Source organism: Amblyomma americanum, chromosome 6 (assembly GCF_052857255.1).
Source record: "Amblyomma americanum isolate KBUSLIRL-KWMA chromosome 6, ASM5285725v1, whole genome shotgun sequence".
Classification (NCBI taxonomy): domain Eukaryota; kingdom Metazoa; phylum Arthropoda; class Arachnida; order Ixodida; family Ixodidae; genus Amblyomma; species Amblyomma americanum.
In genome coordinates this window covers 65,015,172-65,036,254 of record NC_135502.1, presented here as the reverse complement: position 1 = coordinate 65,036,254, position 21,083 = coordinate 65,015,172, and positions in this window count along the sequence as shown.

Genomic DNA, 21,083 nt, shown 5'->3' with positions numbered 1-21,083 from the left:
TGACCTTGAAACAGGTCGGGCTGGTGAAACACCATTCACAGTTAGAGCCCGTAGCACTGCTATAATAATTCTAGTGGTCTTGTCTGAAAAATCACTTCTGTATGCCGCATGAGGATATTTACAGAAAAATTCACTGAGAAAAAACCGTTCAGTCCGACTTCCTAAACTCTTCCTAGCTGAAAAAACATTTCAGGTATACCTTTATTGAATATAAGAAATTCTGGTGGTGGTAGTGGTTTTATTAAAAATAATAGTAAAAAGGAAGGAAAAGATTTTTGCTAGCCCCGGCATCTGCCATCGATACTGAAGCACCTGAGCTGGGGCAGCGGAAATAAAGGACAGCAGGCAGGATGGAGAAATGAAATGAAAGAGGTGAGGGGACAGGAATAGAGGACAGGGGGAGAAGTAATATGTACAAACTATTTACACAATAAGAAATGTGTCCAGGTTGTGCGCGTGATTAGTTCATTTTAGAGGAATTAAATCACACACGCGCACAGCACTGTGTAGGTTACAACTGGAGAGGGGCGTCCAGTTATTAATCGTTCAAGGTAGAACTCGCGGAGCGTTCGGTCATTGCGTGTACTACCTTACGGAGAACAGACGGGACGTCAAGCCCGTGTGTTCGAGGAATGCACAGAGGCTCACCAAAGTTCGCTCACGAGTGCGCGCACTGCCCTGCGGCCACAATAGCGTCTTGATGGAGTCTGGTAGTATGCCCTGCGCCCTATAGGCCGCGAGCATATCGCGACGAGCATCGGCGAACGCGGAGCAGCGAAGGAGCAGATGTTCTAGTGTTTCCACTGCACCGCATCCGTCACACACATCACTCGTCGCGATTCCGTGACTCACCCCTCGTTCCCCGGGCCACACGCAGCCAATGCGCGCGCGGAGGATCATTGCACGTTGTGACCGTGTAAGTGCGCGACAGCCGGTGACACTGTCGATGCGCTCACCTCCCGCGATGCGTGGGTCGGGGTGCTGCTTTCGGAGATGGTCGTGAATGGCCGCACGCACGTCCTCCAGCGCAAGGGGCAGATCGCTGGCAGGTAGTTGGTGTGCAGCGGTCGCGAGGTCGCCAGCTTCTTCGTTGCCGGCGATGCCGCAGTGACCGGGCACCCACTGTGCACGCACGGCACAACCTCTCTGCGCGAGGCGCTCGATGCGCGAGCGAATTTTACGCACTAGTGGGGTACCGCGGCCGTTAGATTGCAGGCGGCTGAGGGCGGCGCGGGAGTCGCACAGCAGAGCACTCCTGGGCGGCGGAGGGCCGAAGAAGATTCTGAGCAATCTAATTTTTATGGTAGCAGAAAAAACGCCTTTCCTTCCCCGCATCTTGCGTTTCTGCGCGCGGGCATGTACACACTGTTGGCAGCCTCAAGCAAACTTTGGCAAAATTAATATTGTCAGTATTTTCTTATTCGTTATATTTTGCAATATATTTTCGCTCTTTTTTTTTTGCAACCAGGTCATGTTTCAGAGTCTCACCACTGCTGGGTTTCTGTCTTTCTTCGAACAAAATTACAGTTCCTCTGTATGAGCTTTGAAAAATAAGAAGCTAGAGTACACATTTAAACTGCGCTGTAGACCTGAAGGCAATGCTGCAATGCTCTTAAGAGAAGCCATTCAATGTAACAGTCATGAGTACTGAGTAACAAAACTTTGGAATAGGGTGGAGGTCTTATTTGCCTGCGAAAAGTGAATTTTCCTCTCCAAAGAGCACGATGACAGTTTGGCTGACTTTAACAGTACGTAGTTTGTCTTTCTTCCTACTTTGTACTCAATTTAAAATGGTATGTTTTCCGCAAATAAGTCATGTGCTCAGGTTAAGCCGACAAGGGGAGCAGAATTCCTTGTTTCCAGCTTTTACATATCTTCATTCTACAGAGCCAACGTTTAGATGAGGGGCAAAGGTATTCCACCCACATTTCTTATTCAGTGAGAGCGGATGATTGAAGAACTGTGGAAGCAAGAACATATGAATTAATGTTCGGTACGCGCTTTTTATTTTCCTTGTGCATGATAATAGCTGAATAATAAATATTCAGTTTAAGTATAACTGAAGGTTGGCAAGCAGCCTCCTTATTTTTCAGTTGCAGAATGTAGCAACAACTATGTTCAGTAATAATATACGGATTTTAAACGCAGGACTTGAACTTGAATAATTACTGTAATTTTAATCATTACGTCCGATGACAGTCAATATGGTATACGGACGGCCATTACTATTCAACACGTTGCAAAGCGAAGCTTTCTACCGAATAAAAAAACTTTGTGCATTCTTCCACGTCCATTACTTGGTCGCTGGCAGAGTAAGCCGCGCTCCGTGGTAATTTGAAGTTTGTACTAAACGCAGAAATAGGAAAAGTATGGAAATTTGGGCAAGTTTTCACGGATCCATATTGTTTTATTAAATTACTGTGAGTGAATATTTTACGAATATAGAACAGATGGGGCTACATACATTTTATCTATTTCCGTACTTAAACATTTTATGTTTGATAGTATTGAACTTCAGTAAAACGTTTGTCTATCAAATATTTACATTTGAATTCTTTGAAAAAACCGAATGAAAATGAAATATAAAACAAGGGCCGAGAGACGACAAGACAAAGATTGCGAGCTGCGCTAACGCCTATTTTTCATTATTTATGATGCTTTGCATTTGCATAGCAAAAGGGACGTTTTCCGGGCTTTAGCGTGCTTTACGGTGTATAGGTGTACCATTACGTGTTTCAGGGCGAACCTTTGTTGCATAATACAATCTTTTAGTTGTTGTGCTTGCAGGTTGAAGCTCACTTCTGTACATGATGCGAAAGATACCCAGGAATTCAGGGCAAACGCATTTTTTAAACGGAAAAGAGTGTATGACCCTAATTTTTTTTCATATAATATAAGATTTCACAATAAAAATCGATCTCCCGCCGGCACGCTTGCATTTTTGTTGCTATTAACGATTTTGATATAGTAAAAACAGGTCACCATTGATTTCCTTCTCATTGTGAGCGGCGCAAAACTAAAATGAAGATTTTTCTGCGCATCGGAAGAATGAACCGCGCATCACCTTCAATATTTCCGTAACAGTACGTTCAATATTCCAATACTTAAAATATTTTTACAAGAATACTGGACGTGGTCTGTAGCCGCTACATGCGCAATCTTGCATATTTGGCATCGCGTGAGTTTTGTTTGCATGCCATAAGCGTTCTATGTTAACTCAATGACGACGTTTTTTATATAGGTTTTGCTGAACATTGACCAAGGAGATTCGACTTTAGCGGAAGTTGCAGAAGGGAATTGTGGTGCGTTCAGAAATGGCCTCAAATATGTTGTCGCTGTCTGAAGTTTTCTAGTCAATGGCCTCTGCTCTTGGCGTTCAGGATGGTTTACGAATAAAGCCTGGACTTCATGTACGCGAAAACTCACGCGAACGCGAAGGCGACGGCGGCAAGCGACGAGCGACGCCGTCGCGCGAAGCAAAATGCATGTGTCGCTTGCCGTGTCGCTCGGATCTGCACCCACAGAAAATTTCGCTCGTCGCCCGGAAGTCCCCCACGCGACTGGCCAACCAGAGCCCCCCAAAGCCGTTTCCGGTTTGTCCACGGTTTCTCACGGGCACATCTCACGAAATCAGCCCGTCGTCTTGGTCATCACCACCGTCGAGAAAATATTTGGTTTTGTAGCTGAGAGGCAGACCCGCACGATTTAAATAATTAAAACAATCTACTTGTTGGGTGCGGAGGGCTAACAGCATTTGGAGCGGGCTACGCGAGCGGGCGTACTGCAGGGAGAGATGCGTGTCGAGCCGCGGGTACCGGCGCTCGATCCACCGTGCCGCTGCGCTCCAACTGTGCAGAAACGCTCGCGGCGCGCATTCTCAGTGGTATATTATAGTTTCCTCACTTACAGTCGGGTTGCGGTGACAGTTTATGGGAGTGTTTTTACTAAGCCGGCGTGCACAGGCACCGAACGAAAGCACACCTCCCCCGTGAACCCGTGATGTGACTTCGTCTCCCCAAGTACGCCTTTGGCTATCTCCACTGCCGCTACACCGCTGCTGTAGAGGAAATATTCCTTTGGCCCTGACTATGAGGCACACTCACAAATTTTTAAGAGAGAGAACAGGTTACGGGCGTGTTTCTAAGCTTGAGTGCGCAAAGCACGGAATCCGCTGCGCACGTCGCGGGTTCGCGTCGCCTGCCGCCTTCGCTTGCATGGAGGTTGCCCACAAGCGACAGAGCGAACGCCAGCCGTCGCCGCCGCCGTCGCCTTCGCGTTCGCGTGAGTTTTCGCGTACATGGAGTCCAGGCTTAAACCGAGAATATTTTTTCCTATCCTTCGCAGCATTGAGTGTCTCATTTACGCGTCAGACCTGCGACCCCCACCGGGGTTTTTCATACTGGTTCTTTCAGGCTGAGATCTGCTATATAGGGATAAAGTCAGTTCACTGAAACTCAGAAGCTCAGTAACATCTGCGTGGTGTATGTGCAGTCCACCAAATAGAAATTTCGAAATTGGTTTTTGAGGAAAAGAAATTGTGCAGTATCTGTGTCATACAACGGTGGACACCTGAACTGCGCCGTAAGGGAAGGGATGAAAGAGGAAGTGAAAGAAGACAGGAAGAAAGAAGTGCCGTAGTGAATGGCTCCAGAATAATTTTGACCACTTGGGGATCTTTAACGTGCACTGACATCGCACAGCAGCCGGGCGCCTTTTGCGTTTCGCCTCCATCGATACGCAGCCGCCACGGTCGGGTTTGAACCCGGGTTCTCCGGAGCAGTTACGGGTGCCTTAATCACTGAGCCACCGCAACGCGTAGTCCAACAAGCACTGATTTCGAATTTGACACGCAGACGGCAGGCATGGAGAAGACGCTCCAGCAACGTTCCAAGCAATACAACCTTGATTTCAACTGCTTGGTTAGTGATGCCTTTTCTGCTGCTCTCGATAGGGGCTTAGACCCCTTGCGCGAAACTTGCCGAGTGCCTGTTCAGGAAGAAGATCTCTGAAGGTTTTCAGATTGGGCAATCGCATGTTTCACTGGCCGAAGTCGTTCTAAAGAGGCGCACCAGGGCGCAGAAATCCCCTTAACCTGCCGCAATCGCTATACGATATATCGATGTCTGTAATATGTCATGGCATGCCAGTATGATGGTCGCAATTATAGTGTGTTCTGCCGTGTACTAGAAGTATAAATTAGCATTCTAAACACATTACTATATAGATTCCAGTGTTATTGGGGCTAAGCTCTCTCTGCCGCTTCTCAGTACAGTGATGAGCTGCGCCCGCGCACTGATCACTGCAACCGTGCTTGCTTATGAAATATGTATGAAATATGGCCACGAGCACTCGGTTTACAAAGCACATCCACACATCAATAACCGTTCTCCGGATAACATGCTGGTCGCTCTCTGCGCACATGTGGTTTGAGAAGTGGCTTTGAGCTCGCTACCAGACCAGGCGCAGCTGTGCGGGCTGGTGCGCGAGTATGTTGGCTTAGAAACCGAAACTGCGCTATATTGAGCGCCGGAATGCTAAGCCTCGGAAATTCGAGAAGATGGGCTTTTTTCTCGTCAATAAAATGTGTCCTTAAATCTACGCTTTTTCGAGTTTAATGTGGGGTGCGGGGTAAGCTTGGGAAGTCTTTAAAATCACTGTGTTAAGAAGCAGGCATCTTTAATGTTACGCGAATAATTATTTTTTATTACACTCATTGCGAAAACAAGTTGGACGCCACACTCTCCCTACTTCACAGGTGTCGCTGTAGATGAAAGGTCAGTTTTGAATGAGAGGAGGCAACGTTATAAAGTGAAGGCTTTCAAATTACGAAGCATAGAAGAGAAGATTCGCATATAAAGCTTTGAACTGGAGCGGCTGCAAACAGATTATGAATAAGAATGGCTGCTACAGACAGCGACATAGCGCTGTCGCATTTCAAAAAATCTGTGTATGACCAAGCCCCATAATTTTAAAAAGATAGCGTTAACGCTTAGGCTCTGCATAAAATCCTGCGTCGTCGGTATAGGCGTTGTGAGCAAAAAACAACCTCAGAAGTAAAAGATTGTCACGAAGACGACGAAGGATAACCAGCATAAAACAAGGTAGAAAAGTGCAGACGATGCTGTTGCCGAATGCATTCTGCACTTTCTCCACGCTTCTGAGAGCTTTGCAACGAGAGAGCAGTCCTGCTAACAGTTTGGTATCCTCGAATAAAAAGCTGTCCATACTGCGCCAAGGGCTCGTGGAAACCACTCGATCACAATAGGAAATGTTGGCCGTGGTTTAGCTCTGGTTATACCTGGAGTGACGTGATAGTTACAGCCGGCCGAGTGGAACGCGTTAAGTTGAACTGCAAAATCAGTCTTTCGCCGCTCCGTTCAGCTGGGCGTTAATAATAATAATAATAATTGGTTTTTGTGGAAAGGAAAATGGCGCAGTATCTGTCTCATATATCGTTGGACACCGGAACCGCGCCGTAAGGGAAGGGATAAGGGAGGGAGTGAAAGAAGAAAGGAAGAAGGAGGTGCCGTAGTGGAGGGATCCGGAATAATTTCGACCACCTGGGGATCTTTAACGTGCACTGACATCGCACAGCACACGAGCGCCTTAGCGTTTTTCCTCCATAAAAACGCAGCCGCCGCGGTCGGGTTCGAACCCGGGAACTCCGGATCAGTAGTCGAGCGCCCTAACCACTGAGCCATCGCGGCGGGTTGTTCCTTCTTGATTTTCGTCCCACTTGTAAAGGTGCATGCGTAGAGCTGTAGCAGCTGCTCCGCGCCATGTGGCTGGTCACGTGACCAATCAGATGACAAACCACGTGATCAGCCACAGCGCCACGCCGCCGGCAGCTGCTCCGCACCACGTGACCAACCACGTGACTGCGTGGCGGCGCCGTCACCCTGAAGGCTCGAAATGCTACCGTAGTGTAGCTATCGCTACAAAATTCGTGTTTAAGTAAGAATCAGGTAAAGTTTTAAACTTTCATTATGTCCCGGTGGACACAATTTAGCCGCAGTGCCCGGTGGCTGTTCTTCACAACGTGAAGTTCGAAAGAATGCAAGATGCGATCCACTGTGCGCCTGCTATTTATTCCCGCGATGTTATTTAACGTGAGGGTTAATTTTAAAATTGGCGTTTCTTCTCCTGGATTTTCGGGCTGCTGGTCGACGTGCGGGCTTAATTTGCATTGATATGGCGTCGTCTCTTTGCGGCCGGCCTAGCGCGAGCGCTCCGTCCCGCTGCACCACCCGGTCGTCATCGTCTTCTACGTAGCACTAATCCGTGCCTTTGCACATACTAGAATGTTACAAAATTTTATGCATTTTTTTTTATTTCTGTCATGTCGAGCTACCTAGCCCGTAGCATCACCCCTGGGAGCAATTGAAACCCAGGAAAGCAAACGGGAACGTAGCGTTTTCGTACGTGTGTAGCAGTTAGTCATTATTGCACTGACTCTTTATTTAGTATCTTTAATTGCAGTTTTATCTGATGTACGCAACAAAAAATTCATCTTGAAGGTATTGCATAACTATCAGAGAATGTGCTGAGGTGCTGAATAAGATGCGCACATTGATCCCTGGCTAAACTACGCTCCCAATCCGCAGAAGTTGCGCAGAGATCTCGAAAAATGCTTTGGAGGCACGCAAATCACAAGGACGGAAGATTGCTTTGCAACTTGAGCATCCCGACAGAAAGTGAAGGGTGTGGTACGAACTTCTCTGTGCAGATCTGAAGAGTGTAGAATTGAATGCTATGCCAAGCCTTGAAGAAGCGGTGCAGTAATCTAATGCAGAGTTCTAAACCTCGCCTCTGTAGAAGAACTGTGCATGATGAGAGATAGAGCGAAGCAAAAACAACTTTCATAGGCGGCCTAGATCATTGGTTACATAAAGAGACGGAGTCTGGATTTTGAAAAATACACAATAGCAAATTTAACGCCTTGTGCCGTCGGTTTATCCTTCGGTGGTACAAAAATACTTCAAAAGCAGTTTAATACTGGTAAAATGAAATCATTAAAAGTGTTGTTGCACTGACAACATGGCCCGCTTTCCCTCTGGAGACAGAAAAATTTGAGAATAAGCAATGTACGCTGTAGCAGTGACAAGCAGAAAAAACCCGCTGCAACGCAGGCATTTCCAATTTTAATCGCAGAGCACACAAGTCTCTCTGAAAAACTCGATGAATGGCTGAAGCAGCATCATATTTTGATAAAGTTAGTTGGCTCTCCCAGGTTGGATAGGATTATATTAGGATTATAGAAGCGTGAAAGGCGTCCAGCCTGTCACATACAGCCCGTGCCCGGAACAATAGGTTGCATGCGCACCCATGCTAGGATGATCTGAACCTCCGCTGTTTGCAGCGTGAGTTTATAAAGTTCACTCAAAGTGGTGCCAAAAACAGTGAAGTATGCTTTATACGAACCAATCTCCGAACAATGTAATAGAACTTAATATATTTGTTTGCTGCGAATTGTTTCTAAGCCCATTTCTGCGCCAGCCAGCCACGATCAGCTGTGAAACGATCTCACTTCTCGGGGGCAAAATATTTGATGCGTGCTCTTAAGACTTGTATTTTGCCGAGCGAATAAACAGCGCCTGTAGTTCACTTTAATCATGTGACACTTTACAGAGTACACTTCATGTGTGCACACTGCTTCCCTTGCATTCAGCACGTGTCCAGGTATTCACATGACTGATCACATGACTTTGTGATAGTGCTCAATATCTGAGCGATAGAAGCGTGCCACAGGGTGACGTCACAAATAATTCTGTCAACAAATCTCTAGATACGGGATTTCCATAAAATAAAGGAGAAAAAAAAAGAGCATAAGCATGTTGAGTTGCACAAACTTGACATCGCGCGTTAAATTGAACATGAGATCAGCGCAGAAGATCAGGGAGCATAGTTTTAGCGCACGCACTTTTAAAAGCTTTTAGGTACGGTGGCGTTGTGACACTTCGCGAAAGGAATTGGTCATTTCGCGAAAATATATTCTTAGAGCTATACTTGCAAGAAGATTACTGAACTTCTTATCCACTCGGAACCTTCTCAAATGAGCCAAGAAGTAATTTTTTTGTTGCATTGGGCGATGATGTTCTATTGACTTCTGCATTATAATGCTGAGATTGTTTTGTTTCTTCTTTTTCATTGTCTTACGCATGCCCGGCAAGTGCACTTTGACTTTCAAACAGGTCGGCCTGGTGAAACACCATTCACAATTAGAGTCCTTAGCACTGTTATCATAATTCTAGTGGTCTTGTCTGAAACATCACTTCTGTATGCTGCATGAGGATATTTACAGAAGAATTCACTGAGAAAAAACTGTTCAGTCCGACTTCCTAAACTCTTCCTTGCTGAAAAAACATTTCCGGTATGCCTTTATTGAATATAAGGAATTCTGAGCAATCTAATTTTTATGGTAGCAGAAAAAACGCCTTTCCTTCCTCGCATCTTGCATTTCTGCGCGCGGGCACGTACACACTGTTGCCAGCCTCAAGCAAACTTTGGAAAAATTAATATTGTCAGTATTTTCTTCTTCGTTATATTTTACAATGTATTTTCACTCCTTCTTTTTTGCAACCAAGTCATGTTTCAGAGTCTCACCACTGCTGGGTTTCTGTCTTTCTTCGAACAAAATTACAGTTCCTCTGTCTGAGCTTTGAAAAATAAGAAGCTAGAGTACACATTTAAACTGGCGCTGTAGACCTGAAGGCAATGCTGCAATGCTTTTAAGAGAAGTCATTCTCAGTAACAGTCATGAGGACTGAGTAACAAAACTTTGGAACAGGGTGGAGGTCTTATTTGCCTACGAAAAGTGAATTTTCCTCTGCGAAGAGCACGAAGAAAGTTTGGCTGATTGCAACAGTACGAAGTTTGTCTTTCTTTCTACTTTGCGCTCCATATAAGATGGCAAGTTTTCAAGAAATAAGTCATGTTCTCAGGTTAAGCCGACAAGAGGAGCAGAATTCCTTGTGTCCAGCTCTTCATATCTTCATTCTACAGAGCCAACATTTAGATGAGGCGCAAAGGTATTCCACCCGCATTTCTTATTCAGTGAGAGCGGATGATTGAAGAACTGTGGAAGCAAGAACAAATGAATTAAGGTTCTGTACGCGCTTTTTTATTTTCTTTGTGCATGATAATAGCTGAATATTAAATATTCAGTTTAAATATAACCGAAGTTTGGCAAGCCGGCTCCTTATTTTTCAGTTGCAGAATGTAGCACGAACTATGTTCAGTAGAAATATACGGATTTTAAACGCAGGACATCCACGTCCACCACCTGGTCACTGTCAGAATAAGCCGCGTTCTGTGGTAGTTTGAAGCTTGTACTAAACGCAGAAATAGGAAAAGTATGAAAATTTGGGCAAGTTGACACGGATCCATATTGTTTTTCACCACAAGAACGGCGACTTAGAGGAAGAATGGACAGAACAAGTTTTCGTGGTGCTACAAAATTATGCATCATCATAGTGCCTTCTCTTAGATTCATGTGATATACGAGTACATAACAGGAAGCATGCTCTCAAGAGAACATGTGGAAGCCATTCAGAAATCTACAATCGCTCGCTGCGCAATTTCAACCGTACATAATAAGCCTTCGCCGTTCCATGAAGAGTTTTCTGTGATCGAAGGAACCGTACGAACCTCGAAGCGTCGTATGTTTTTGTTTTTTCAATGTTGGAGAGTATATTTACTCTTTCGGCAGTATATTGATCCGTACCAACTCACCCAAACTTCCACCCCTTTGCAATTCCTGTCTTGTACAGCGGACTCTTTTAAATGTCAGCGCTTGTTCTCTCCTATCTTCGTCTACGTCTCCATTCTTGTGGAGTCACAGCAGTATGGAGTGGAGAAATAGAGCCCAGTCGTAAACTGCCGAGCACTGTGATTTTATTCAAAAATGATAGGAGACGCGCGTGCGTCGGCCAGTTTATATGCAGTATTTTGCACGATTTTTTGCTTGTGCGTTTCGGCATAGAATTTAAATCAGATACAGTTAAAAAAAAACAATCGAATCCATTCACAAATTCTCCGGCTTTTTTATGTAAAAATACATATCACAGGCCGTACATAAAATGTCTGGCAGTGTGGTTTAGGTATCGAGGCTTCTCTTCACCACAGTCAAGCTTGCAGAAAAATCCTGCCTTGCATTGCCAGCCGATAAGAAGTACAAAATTTGTGTGTTACTGAAAAAACTGTGATATCAGCGACGTATATAAAATAAAGCAACTCCTTCGCTTGAGTGGTTGGGATAACATAAACCATATTTCTTAGAGGTATATTTCTTAGAGATAAATCAAAAAGATGCAAATCTAAAAACAAGGTAGGAGGAATTCATCATACATACATTTTAAGTGCTGTATCGTGAAGAGTGAAGGCTGAACTTTCACTCTTCTCGGGATCCAGAAAAAAATAATGAATATTTGGAGAGAAAACATGGCAACAGCCTACTGAGTGGAAGCCAACCACTGTTGCGCCTGAAAAACTGTATAGGGGCCACCCGACTAATCGGCAACTTAAGACTGCATTCCCTTTGCTCTGTTGTGGGATACGCAAGGATCAGAAAATATCAACACAATTTGAATATTGTATTGAATTTTGAACATTTATTTATTCCACACAAAATGTGAAACGGGAGGGTGGAGAAAAAGCTGTTTTAACACAACTTGACAGCGCTCCATCCCCCAAAGGTAAAGGCAACAGTAACAGCTTGCATATGTCCGGTTACAAGATTACAGAAGAAAAAGAATAAATACTGCATTCAAGACTACAGGTTTCAAAGCCTAGAAGTTTACAAAGGCACCAGGCAAAGGACAACCATTTTTTTCCTTTTTTTTACAGGGAAAAAGAAGAAATATAAAAAATGAAAGATTTGGACAAATATACATGGAAGAGAGACATACATACGCAACGCATCTGTCTAATGCGAAAACACTAATAATTTCAATGAAATGAAAAACTTATCCACATTGATTATTTCTCTTGACATCGCAAATGTTCACTATTACATGATGATATCAGTGAAATGCGGTTGTTTTTAAGCCTTTCCACATCCACGTCTTCCGAGTGGATAAATAGACTGGCGCTTCAGCCGTTCTACATGTGTAGTGCAGGTGATAAATGTGTAAGCGTTCTTAGAATTGCTTTGTCTAAAGAAAGAACTAAAAGTTCTTACGTTCAGAATCCCACTTGCAGCAAAGCGGTAGTTTTTATTTTATTGGCTGTCTTTTGGGTTTTTCTTTTTTTAATGAAGTGCCGCTTTTGCATGCCCCGCCGAACTCTGTGCTTTTAGCCGCAGTAAAAGATTTAGTTATGATTAGCGCGCGTGCTATATTATTCCATTCCTTGGTACTCGGCCTAAGTGTTAGTCTTTTCATAATACGATAAAAAACCTATTAGCTGAACGTTCCATCTTCAATGTCAACACGTGCACTGGTGGCAACTCTGATATTTCATGCGCTTTGGCGGTTAAAGTGGCATGCATGGTACGTGTGCTGCCACAATGTAAACTTTGCAAACATGACTACAAATTAATCATTTTTTTTAGAGCATTTCCGTATAATAGTTCGCATTCACATTGTCTCATTGCGAAAGAGCCCGCAGAAAGGCAGACAGGGGAACTATAGCAAATCAGAACGTTCATATTTCGGCAGTCCTTGACCTGGCTGTTTCTAGGCGGCATGTGAATGAAGTATAAAAGGTGCGATGTATGTCGCTGGAAACACAAGCCGCAATTCCTGCCGCTGCTGCCGATGCTCTCTTCATTCCCTGTGTGCGTATTATAGGTTATTCGTCACAATTTAGGGGCGCAGGCGCGTGCTCATGACAGCGATCATTTTCCCTGTTACAGGTCTCGCAGTTCGAGGCTCCCTGCTGACTCCGCTGCTTTTCGGATCACGATTTCTCCGCTGCGATTGAGTACACCCACACTCTGACAAAGTCGTTTGTCTTGCGAGACACAGGAGTTTTTGCCAGTAATCAGGAGTATAGGAGACACTGTGCCCTCCATTATTTCGACACGTGTGTGTATTTCGACACGTGTGTGTATGCTTGTTGTATTGCAAGTGGTCAAAAATAAGGAGAGATAAAGGTGTTGAAGCGATGTTCACGTGATGTAGCCCTTTTTCGGCGCCAGCCGTTAAGGGGGTCACTCTCTCTCTGGGGGTTTACGGGTGTCACGTACGTATATAGAGGTTGTGGTCGAATGTAAAGGGCTTAGTGGGTGATGTACATGACCAATCGAACCAGGTCATGTGGTTGATGACTGTGGGTTGTTGGACCCTAGTAAGAGTTGACGTCGTTTTTAAACTGTGGGATATCTTTTCACGAAAGTAACAAAATCTTTGAGGGACGCCGTAGTTTAGGGTTGCGGATGAGTGAGTATGCTCCACCTGGTACTTTTAACAAGGACTGATATCCTATAGTGCACGAGTGTTATTGTATTTCGCTTCCACTTAAACGCCACCGCCGTGGACGGGATTGAACATGATACCTTAGGATCAGGAGCCCTGTACCAAAGCCACTGAGCCACTCCCGATTCTGCTTGGTAGATGTAATGAGAGAATGCGAAATATATTATCGCAAAAGCAGGACCAACCAGAAATTTTGAATTTCGAGCAGGAGAAGTTATTCGAGAAGCTATTCAATGTCTACAGGTTAGCAATGTGAACTGGTATAGCAGGCCTTCTGGTTTTGAATTTATTGTTGAGTTACTTCAGTGTCCGTAGACCATTATAAATAGGGTAGGCATGACTCACAATGAAAATTTATGACCTTGAACTCACCCCTGAGCCCTTTAACTACTTCAGCAGTGCCTTCATTGTTGTCCTCTGAAATGAAGGTTTAGTCCAAGGACCCAGACCTTTGGCTTCTGTAAGAAGATGAGGATTCAAGCGGCGGAGCGTTGCAGCCAGAAAGGAAAGCTCGCGCTCAAATCAAGGGCAGTCAGAAACTAGGTGCTCAAATGCCTCACCGCACCCGCAGTTTTCACACGCAGTACTGCCTGCCATTGCGATTTAGTGGGAGTAGCCTCTGTTAGACGCCACTCTCAACCAAAGGCGACACAACAGCGTAGCATCGCGGCGGGAGAGGCCGGACTGTACATTGAGTTGAAGCAAGGGGTCCAGGTGGTGTGAACTGCATACCGGGTTTCAAGCGTTATACCATGACGCTAAATTCATGTTTTGGTCAAGCACTTGTCTTCTGCGTCGGCTTTTGTCAGCGGTATTAGGACAATGTTGGCACTGAAGCAAGCCGATCGAGCTGCATCGTCAGCTAAGTCGTTTCCAACAAACTTTCCCTAGAAAAACTAATAAATTTATTTATTTATTTCATAATACTGCAGGCCACTGCTTGGCCCAAGCAGGAGTGAACATATAATGATACATAACCAAAAGAATAAATTTATTCAATATTAGCAGCACACGGAGACCAAAAGAATAAAACCAAAAGAATAAATTTACACAATGTTAGCAGCGCACGGATACCAAAAGAATAAACCAGACAATAAACTTATACAATATCAGCAGCACACGTATACAAAACATACATATAATCAATATTAGCAGGTAAATAGACGATTTAACGCATCAGAAAAATTTTGCGAGGAAAAAACAGATCCCGGTAGCGAATTCCAATCTTGCACTGTTCTAGGGAAAAAACTGTATTTAAAACTGTTAGTTTTGGCGAAAAGGGGAGTAAGTGAATGTTCAAGAACGTTCCGAGTCCTTCTTACTAGAGGACGCTTAATGCACTCCAAATGGCACAGCCGACTTAAATGTGCAGAAAGGAGAAAAACAATTGCCCTGCAATTTCGAACTGGCACTTAATCATTCCCAGTACATTTATGACCTAAGCACTTTTGCGTACCAAAGAAGCAATTTTGCTTGAAGTACTGTAGAGCACTCAGCCGTGCACATATGCGCTGCAGTGGAGTGCCAAGGGTTTGTTTTTATTTGTGACATCACAGAGTTTCTTAACGCGCGCCTAAATATGAAACACTCGCGATTGCGCATGTCACCTGCAGTGAAATTGGCCGCCGTCAAAGCAGGGAGCAACTTGTCACGTCAGGGTATACTCATGTGAAATTAGCGTCACTGCACTAAAATGAGTCATTTCCCTCTTGAGTCTTCAATCACGTCGCGTCATGTCACGTCTCTGTCTCTTTCATTTCTTTTCCTGCCTTGCTGTTAACAGGCACCCTCTACTGCAAGCCCCCACGAAAAAGTGTTCTCTTGCCTAAATCATAGTCATCCATTAGCACTCATGAAACTGAGCAGGTCAGCAATGAATGATTCATGCTTCCTAGGTGCAATACCTCGATAGAAAGCCCTGCCTCATAATATTGCTTCGTGTACAGATCGAGCGACTTTATTGCCTGAACTAAGTCACCTGTGTTTTACATGACATACCCAGTAATTCAGGAGGCAAGCATTTGTGAACATGAATTTATTTATTAATGCGATTTCAGTCATATAGCGTAAGCTTTTACTATAACAGCAAATATATCCGCAGACCTTCCCTCGGCAGGCTCGTATGTTTGTTTTGCTATTAACGTTTTTGCTTTCGCTAAAACTTTCCCCATTGTTTATATAAGCTAGTCCTAACCACTCAATGCGAGTGAAGGAAAACTTTAAAATATTTTGCTGTTCATCGGAAGAAAGGACCGCTACCTTTGATTTTCCAACAACAGTGACTTACAATATTTAAAAGTTGCCTCACAATTAAAATCAATGTACAGGAACTGTGAACTTGTCTGAGCTAGCTAGCGTCTCTTCTCTTATGAACTTCATTTCATTGTTCCATTCCTTTGCTTTCTTTGGTATTGCTGTTGACGCATAACGGCAGATCTGGCGTAGTGTCTCCTCGGTGAAGGACCGTGCTCAGCACTCATATGGCATTTTAGAGCTGAATTTGTATGAGCGGTAATTAAAAAGGCTTCTTCCCAAGGTACTTAGCATCCGCACAGTACACTTAGCATCCGCACAGTACAGAGTTATAACCGAAAACTTCTGCTTAGATCAGCTATTGTTCTCAAAAGGAACCGTACGTAGTTGAGATTGGACTCAGATGTGAGAGAACAGAACAAATTCCCGCACCAGTTGATGACAAGTATTGAAGTTTTCTTCTTTTAATTTTGCGCTTTGTCTACTGTATATATTAATGCCTCTGCGCTGTCGATAAAATTTGCTTCAAATCCAGCAAGACGTTCGTACCTGTCTCACGTCTGTCTATTCGCCACACAACACCTTCGTCTACGAGGGAAGAAAGGCGAAAAATGTTCAACCACTGTTTTCAATGTAAAAAAAATAAAACCAGAAATTTCGAATAGATTACTTTCAGTGGAAATAAAATGTGCGAATCTTTTTCATTTCTATTTAACAAGGCACATTCTTAAACTGAGAGCCTTTGTTAGGCCCATGCTGAATCGAATTTCTGAACTTTACGAAGCATGGTGAATGCTACTGGCAGCAGGAGAAAAGTTATGTTTACACTGAGAGATTTAAGTGCGAAACCTGGCACCGGTCGCGGCGTCTGAGCAGGTGTAAACTGCGTCATCAGTGACGTGACATGACTAGCGGTATGTGTCATTGCTGGGTCCCGAGGCCCGTGGGCCGAGTCACGGCTTAAAGATGGAACATCAAGTATTTACAAAATATAAACAAAAATATCGCGTTGCTACGAAACTATGCGTGCGATGGCTAAGCGCGCTTACGAAAACTGCGCTATAGATATACTACCCTATAAAACTATAATTACTGACTGGAATTTATTCCTGGCATTTTTAATGTTTTGTCATTCTTTGTTACAAATAGCATTAATATTTTCGCCAACAAACCATTTGATGTGTGCAGTAGGACCTTTGTTTTGGATCCCGCCTAATGCTGCTGTCTGGACGAATGAATTTTATTTTTTCATCATTATTCTTGCATGCTACCAGAGTATAAAGAGGCGGTTTCTAGATTGTTTTCGATTTCATTATTCCGATATATTTGACATACAATATTTGTAATGTGTGTTCATTGCTAGCCTCTTGTGTTGCGAAATGTATTTTGAGTTCTTCCTGTTTTGCTTGGACATACGACAATGCTGAAGTGCTATGGGTCCAAAAAGATTTTTTAATGATAATAATTTAATATCAACATCAGCAAATAAGGCATGCTTTCATAGATTCTCAACGAATATGCCGGACGCCCTCTCAAATTAGGTAATAAAACAGTGTTAGGAAAACTAAAGGGGAAATATCTAGCGAGATAGGTGCAAGAGGTTATTTCAACAAAAAGAAATGAGCGACAGAATAAAACAGAGTTTATTTATTTTTTTGTTTAAAATACCCTCCGGGCTATACGGCATTATAGGGTGGAGTGGAAAGTAGACGAGAGGGAAAAGCAACAATACATAAAAATATGAGCATAATATTACAGAAGGTCGCTAGTTATACAATGTTAGCTAATGTATCTTGAAATAAATAGTGATCATTAATCAGCTTTGGAAAGATTAAGATGAAAGTGCCGTTCGTTGGTGCACATTGCGCAGTTACAAATCTCTCCCACAGTTTTTCTGGAATGGAGATGGCGAGAGGCGGTGGTAGCCCCATCTAGGATAGAAACAGCAAATATATAACTCTCCGGAGTGAGGAGTGGAAAAGGACGAGACACTTGCCCTAATTCTTGCTTGAGGGACAATGCGTATTGTTTCCAGCAGCGCCTACTGGTATGATGGGAGTTTTGTGTGGTGCGAGCTGGGAATGCACAGAGCACCGGCAGCATGATAAAATGCCTCAAAAAGAAACGAAGGCAGCTAGAATTAGTGGGCGCGGCTCTTTCCTAGAATCTCCTTGTGATTGTTAGATTCCTGATACCAGTTTTTCGGTGTTTCATATGCAATTGGAAGGCTATGACCTGTAGTGATATCAGTGTTTTCCAGCTTCCACTGCTTTTCATTCGAATATTAGAGTACTCTGTTTGCAGTTAGAGATAATGTGAGGGGATTATCATCTCGCCCCTAATATGAGGTTTCGCGAAATTACGTCCGGACTTGGGCATATACATGCGTATTTAAAGCACCTGGATGCGTGCCCAAAGAAGAAACGGCCTGCAAAAATAAAAACGTTTTAGTCCTCTATGCAGGCAGAGGAAAAAAATAGGGCCAGGTTTTTTTCCCCCTGCATATCTGAGAAAAATGCGCACTTTTGATTCTCCCCTCCTGAAACTTATGAAAACGAGAGCAGTTTATTGCTTTTGAAACTTTCATTCCCATGGTGGCTATATATGAAAGTTCCGAATATAGCCTTCCACTGAACAAACAAAGGCTGGAAACGTTGATGGGCTCGTTTATATTCTGCCCGGGGCGTACTGATCTCAGTTACAAAATGACAGTGGGCTTTCTATCCCCCCCCACTCCCCCAGCCTCCTTGCCTTGCAAGAAAAAAGAGAAAATTTTGGCTTGTTAAAGTTTTTTTCTCTCCATGAACCCTGAGCTGGAGCCTTCCTATATAACGCCACACCTTTCTTCTCGTTACTAACCAAGCAATTTTTCTGAACTCATACATCATCAATCACCCTAGCATTTTTTTCACTTGAAAATTACTTATTAACACTTCGATTCCCTTTGAAGGCAATCTGCTTTGTTTTTATCAGTTTCGAAGGCGCTTTGATTATTATTAACCTACGGTCATCAATCACGATAGGTAATGCATGCGTCATCACCTTTCTTCTGCTCGGTCTATATGTAGAGTGCTAGTAACCTTATGTTTGACGCTCACAGGGCTATATTAGTTCTTTGTAAGGTTTGCTTTCCGAGTTCAAAAATGAAATGTACGCAAGGCGAACTTCTCACGCACGGAAACAGTTCTTTAAAACATATTTACATTGAGCAAAATTCGCAAAAAAGAAACTGACCTAGTAACATCCACATAGTTAAAATTGTAAGTTCAGACCGGCAAGCGAGTTTGCCGCTGCCGCATATTTACAACCACGGGTAGTCTTCGCACGCTAGGCCATCAGAACATAACTTCTATTTTGGAACAAACCTTTCATTTGCAACACATGTTTATCTCAAATGTGAGATTATGTTGCTTTGAATGTGAAGATTTTTTTTTTGTTCTCGCAACGAAAATATCACAGTGTGCAACTGATGAAAAATTGTTGATTGCGTGCAGTAGAAGAGTTGTTCGTTTGTGAAACCCATCACGCACCGCGTCGCAGAAAACATTCATTAAAGCGCAAGTTACCGCCCCGACATGAAACCTGCTTTAATGATACCCTTGATGTACATCGCTTCGCAAAAAAAAAAACAAAAAAAACGTCATACAGGTGCAAGCCATTTTCCACAACGACACTTTCTTTCTGTTGTATGTTCGAGGTTTTTCATTTAGACGTGAGCTTACGAACCGCTGAAATTCTTTATCTCCTCATTCTATTTAAGAAGCCTTCATAGCTGGTTTAGCTTTTTGACGTTCCTGCTGAAAATTGTTTGCCAGAACAGTTAGTGCAATTCGCTGCCTCGCGACTGTGACTGAACGTAAAAAGCAGCTCAATAGTCGGTGTGTTCCATCCATCACGCTGGCCGACTTGTAACAGTAAGCATATCATTTAAATATTACTGAACTTGATCAAATAGTTTAGCGGTTGAGGTGTGTTACTCAGATTTCAGGTGCTGTAGCATTACGACAGGCTTCCCATTGTCCTTCTTACCATACTTCGCGGGAATTATTCCTAGTGTTCTTCATTTATTATAATATTCGTCACAGTGAGAAGTGAGCACATACAGAACATTCTTCGGACTTCCTATTAAGCTGAGAAAATCGAAACCCCCAGATTGTACGTTTCCACTCTAAACACCACGGCATGAATTTGTTATTGAGTCCACTGTGCGATATAGAAATTTTGGAGATTCAGGTGTGAAACAAAGAACCGGACACAGGCCAGGAAAAATCTTGCGGCTCAATACGGCTTGCAGCCTTTTCTGTCGGATGGCTATGCATGTCGGTTGGAACAAACTGAACTAGACAGAAGAGATACAGGGGTCTATTCTTTGCTAAAGAAAACTTGATTATCACCGCTTCAGGACGTCAAGCTTTTTGGTGGTCATAGACCATGCATTTTACTCGCGCACAAAGTCGAGAGACGGGAGTAAAATTGGTTTTTTCGCTATTAGAAAAAAAATTTCATAAAAACAGTAAATAGTTTGATTTATTTTTGGTTCCGTCAAGGAGAGCCATTATTTTATTTGTTTTTATTTGCTTAGATCCTGTTGTTTTCTTCCCGGACTACAATGCATCCTCGTTCTTACTTCCAAATGAAGACATCGGTGAAGGTAACCTTTCGTAAGGAGAGAGAAACAGAAGGAGGTGTAGATGAATCCTGTTTGTGTTCATTTTTCACAGCGCTATCTCCGCATGTAGTTTTTTCAAGGTCACCTACCAAAAACCAAGCAGAGATAGCAGAGAGTTGAAGGAAGGACCTGAGTCAACCAGCATTGTGCTACAGCTGTGAGCGTTATCATTCAAGAGAGCAGAGCCTGTCTGACGGGAACCATCAGAAAAAAAGCAAACACGCGTTGTGTAGATCACTGGGGAATGGAAAAGTTGTGTTCGCTAGTTTTGTGAATCTGTTTGCCACGGCCTTCCGGCGGCTCCCTCTACTATAGAGCGCGCAACTACAGGATGCAAGGAGGGGTAACAAAAGTAAACAAAAGTTTCACACAAACACGATTCACGCATACGGTGCACTTTTACGCCTCGCAGCTTTCTTCCGGCAGTCAAGCACTCTGAGTTCCCTCCGCGGAGCCGGGTTGGACGTAGCAACTATAAATAGAAAATAAGTAACGCTGGGAAGGCAGCTTCAAAGGACGAGAGGTGGGAAGAAGTGAAAAATCTGTTTCACGGCGTTTCCTTGACTGCAGTTTGTTTTTCAGCGAATCTTGACACTTTTTGAAACTCTCCCGCAGGAATGCCACCGCGCAGAGCAAGAAACGAAATGAGAAAAAAATGACCTGTTACACAACGACACAGTAGAATAAATGGAAGAAAGCCAACACTTTAAACAACCCTTGAAAATGCTAGTGACCTTGCGACTTTT